Source organism: Gasterosteus aculeatus, unplaced genomic scaffold (assembly GCF_964276395.1).
Source record: "Gasterosteus aculeatus unplaced genomic scaffold, fGasAcu3.hap1.1 HAP1_SCAFFOLD_36, whole genome shotgun sequence".
NCBI lineage: Eukaryota > Metazoa > Chordata > Actinopteri > Perciformes > Gasterosteidae > Gasterosteus > Gasterosteus aculeatus.
Window position 1 is genome coordinate 2,689 of NW_027554894.1, and position 4,812 is coordinate 7,500.

Genomic DNA, 4,812 nt, shown 5'->3' on the forward strand with positions numbered 1-4,812 from the left:
CTCTGGAACTCTTTATTCATCCATGCGGTACACCTGCTGGTCTGCCATCACTGTCCGGGAATAGTGTACCGTTCTGGGACTTGGTCTGGTCTCTGCCGCTCTCTGGAGCTCTTTATTCATCCATCCACTGCACCTGCTGTTCTGCCATCACTGTCCGGGAACAGTGTGCCGTTCTGGGTCATGGTCTGGGATATCACGCTCTCTGGAACTCTTTATTCATCCATCATGTACACCTGCTGGTCTGCCATCACTGTCCGGGAATAGTGTACCGTTCTGGGACTTGGTCTGGTCTCTGCCGCTCTCTGGAACTCTTTATTCATCCATGCGGTACACCTGCTGTTCTGCCATCACTGTCCGGGAACAGTGTGCCATTCTGGGTCATGGTCTGGGATATCACGCTCTCTGGAACTCTTTATTCATCCATCATGTACACCTGCTGTTCTGCCATCACTGTCCGGGAATAGTGTGTCGTTCTGGGTCATGGTCTGGGATATCACGCTCTCTGGAACTCTTTATTCATCCATGCGGTACACCTGCCGTTCTGCCATCACTGTCCGAGAATAGTGTGTCGTTCTGGGACTTGGTCTGGTCTCTGCCGCTCTCTGGAGCTCTTTATTCATCCATGCGGTACACCTGCTGGTCTGTCATCACTGTCCGGGAACAGTGTGCCGTTCTGGGACTTGGTCTGGTCTCTGCCGCTCTCTGGAGCTCTTTATTCATCCATGCGGTACACCTGCTGGTCTGCCATCACTGTCCGGGAACAGTGTACCGTTCTGGGACTTGGTCTGGTCTCTGCCGCTCTCTGGAGCTCTTTATTCATCCATGCGGTACACCTGCTGTTCTGCCATCACTGTCCGGGAATAGTGTGTCGTTCTGGGACTTGGTCTGGTCTCTGCCGCTCTCTGGAACTCTGTATTCATCCATGGGGTACACCTGCTGGTCTGCCATCACTGTCCGGGAACAGTGTGCCGTTCTGGGTCATGGTCTGGGATATCACGCTCTCTGGAACTATGTTCTGATTATTTCCTTCATCCACTGCACCTGCTGTTCTGCCATCAGTGTCCGACAACAGCGCTTCATCATCGGATAACTGCCGTGAAATACCGCTCTCTGGATCTGCTCTGTTCTGGCAGGTAATCAGGGAGATTTTAAGTAGATGAGTGTCCGGGAATAGCGGGCCGTTCTGGGACTTGGTCTGGGATATCACGCTCTCTGGAACTATGTTCTGTTTATTTCCTTCATCCAGTGCACCTGCTGTTCTGCCATCAGTGTCCGACAATAGCGCGCCGTTCTGGGACTTGGTCTGGGATATCACGCTCTCTGGAACTATGTTCTGTTTATTTCCTTCATCCAGTGCACCTGCTGTTCTGCCATCAGTGTCCGACAATAGCGCTTCATCATCGGATATCTGTCGTGAAATACCGCTCTCTGGAACTGTGTATTAGTCCGTCCGCTGCACCTGCTGTTCTGACATCAGCATCCGAGAATAGTGTGCCGTTCTGGGACATGGTCTGGGATCTCCCGCTGTCTGGAACTGTGTGTTCATCCATACGTTACACCTGCTGTTCTGACATCAGCATCCGAGAATGGTGTGCCGTTCTGGGACATGGTCTGGGATCTCCCGCTGTCTGGAACTGTGTATTAGTCCGTCCGCTGCACCTGCTGTTCTGACATCAGCATCCGAGAATAGTGCGCCGTTCTGGGACATGGTCTGGTCTCTGCCGCTCTCTGGAACTCTGTATTCATCCATGCGTTACACCTGCTGTTCTGACATCAGCATCCGAGAATAGTGTCCCGTACAGGGACATGGTCTGGTCTCTGCCGCTCTCTGGAACTCTGTATTCATCCATGCGTTACACCTGCTGTTCTGACATCAGCATCCGAGAATAGTGTCCCGTACAGGGACATGGTCTGGTCTCTGCCGCTCTCTGGAACTCTGTATTCATCCATGCGTTACACCTGCTGTTCTGACATCAGCATCCGAGAATAGTGTCCCGTTCTGGGACATGGTCTGGTCTCTGCCGCTCTCTGGAACTCTGTATTCATCCATGCGTTACACCTGCTGTTCTGACATCAGCATCCGAGAATAGTGGGCCGTTCTGGGACATGGTCTGGGATATCACGCTGTCTAGAACTGTGTGTTCATCCGTCCACTGCACCTGCTGTTCTGCCATCAGCATCCGAGAATAGTGCCCCGTACTGGGACATCAGCCAGGACGCACCGCCGTCATCTCGTTCGTTCGCTCAGTCATCCATCCACGAAAGCTACCGATCAGCCACAGTGCCCGGAATGATGCCTCCTGCCGGGGCAGCGTCCGCTTGCTCCCCGACAGCCAGTTCTGCATGAGGCTCCGGTTCTTCCACCCCCGCCACTGTCCGAGGGTGTCCGAAAATACTGAGGTCTGAGTCGGATCCGAACCGCACAAACGCCGGTCTTCACGACTGGAGGCCTATGTTTCTAAAAACCGGGTTTCAGGAATCTGCGACCTGGTGGCCCAGTGATGTCGGCTGGAACTTTTTTTTTCCGGTCCGCTCAAAATTCTCCAGGCATTTTCTGAGCTTTCCTTCACATAGTCCGACTTTTACTTAGTTTCTGACGGAGCCAAAAAAGTCCGGGTTTTTTTGCCCTCCTTATCGTCCCGACTGGAAACTTTAACTCCGTATTTTAAGTCAGAAAATTAAAGTTCTTTTCATCCAGGAGACCGACCCTTCCTTCAAAGTGTCCCATACAGTGCTTCGTCATCGGACATCGGCCGGGATCTCCCGCTCTCTGGAACTGTGTGTTCATCCATACGTTACACCTGCTGTTCTGACATCAGCATCCGAGAATGGTGTGCCGTTCTGGGACATGGTCTGGGATCTCCCGCTGTCTGGAACTGTGTATTAGTCCGTCCGCTGCACCTGCTGTTCTGACATCAGCATCCGAGAATAGTGCGCCGTTCTGGGACATGGTCTGGTCTCTGCCGCTCTCTGGAACTCTGTATTCATCCATGCGTTACACCTGCTGTTCTGACATCAGCATCCGAGAATAGTGTCCCGTACAGGGACATGGTCTGGTCTCTGCCGCTCTCTGGAACTCTGTATTCATCCATGCGTTACACCTGCTGTTCTGACATCAGCATCCGAGAATAGTGTCCCGTACAGGGACATGGTCTGGTCTCTGCCGCTCTCTGGAACTCTGTATTCATCCATGCGTTACACCTGCTGTTCTGACATCAGCATCCGAGAATAGTGTCCCGTTCTGGGACATGGTCTGGTCTCTGCCGCTCTCTGGAGCTCTTTATTCATCCATGCGGTACACCTGCTGTTCTGCCATCACTGTCCGGGAATAGTGTGCCGTTCTGGGTCATGGTCTGGTCTCTGCCGCTCTCTGGAACTCTTTATTCATCCATGGGGTACACCTGCTGGTCTGCCATCACTGTCCGGGAACAGTGTGCCGTTCTGGGTCATGGTCTGGTCTCTGCCGCTCTCTGGAGCTGTTATTTTCCTCCATCCGGTACACCCACTGCTCTGCCATCACTGTCCGAAAATAGTGCTCCGAAATCGGGTAAGTCGCGCGGGGGGCCACCCCCGTATCTCGGCTCCAGGAGCCTCTTTCCGCCCGGGGCCTGGCCCACTATGCTTAGGTCCAGCTGGGGAACGCTCCCCCCGAAGCTCGGGGCCCTGTCCTGGAGATCTCTGTTTCCGAAAACCAGGTTTCTGAAATCTGCGACCTGGTGGCCCAGTGATGTGAGCTAAAAAAAAATTTATCGAAGCGATCTAAAAAAGCCCAGGCATTTTCTGAGCTTTCCTTCACATATTCCGACTTTTACTTAGTTTCTGACGGAGCCAAAAAAGTCCGGGTTTTTTTCGCTCCACATAGTCCCGACTGGAAACTTTAACTTTTTTTTTTTTCCATTATTTCACCCGCGGAGGTCCGCAAACACCTCCAGGGGCCCACAACGGCCGAATTAAGCCAGGAAAAAGACACCAGAACCCGGATCTCTTTACCAGACACCCCCAGAGCCCGGAACACGGACCCAAACACCTCCAGAGGCCCACAACGGCCGAATTGAACCCGGAAAAAGACGCCAGAACCCGGATCTCTTTACCAGACACCCCCAGAGCCCGGAACACGGACCCAAACACCTCCAGAGGCCCACAACGGCCGAATTAAGTCCGGAAAAAGACGCCAGAACCCGGATCTCTTTACCAAACACCCCCAGAGCCCGGAACTCGGACCCAAACACCTCCAGAGGCCCACAACGGCCGAATTGAACCCGGAAAAAGACGCCAGAACCCGGATCTCTTTACCAGACACCCCCAGAGCCCGGAACTCGGACCCAAACACCTCCAGAGGCCCACAACGGCCGAATTAAACCCGGAAAAAGACACCAGAACCCGGATCTCTTTACCAGACACCCCCAGAGCCCGGAACACGGACCCAAACACCTCCAGAGGCCCACAACGGCCGAATTGGACCCGGAAAAAGACGCCAGAACCCGGATCTCTTTACCAGACACCCCCAGAGCCCGGAACTCGGACCCAAACACCTCCAGAGGCCCACAACGGCCGAATTGGACCCGGAAAAAGACGCCAGAACCCGGATCTCTTTACCAGACACCCCCAGAGCCCGGAACTCGGACCCAAACACCTCCAGAGGCCCACAACGGCCGAATTGGACCCGGAAAAAGACGCCAGAACCCGGATCTCTTTACCAGACACCCCCAGAGCCCGGAACTCGGACCCAAACACCTCCAGAGGCCCACAACGGCCGAATTGAACCCGGAAAAAGACGCCAGAACCCGGATCTCTTTACCAGACACCCCCAGA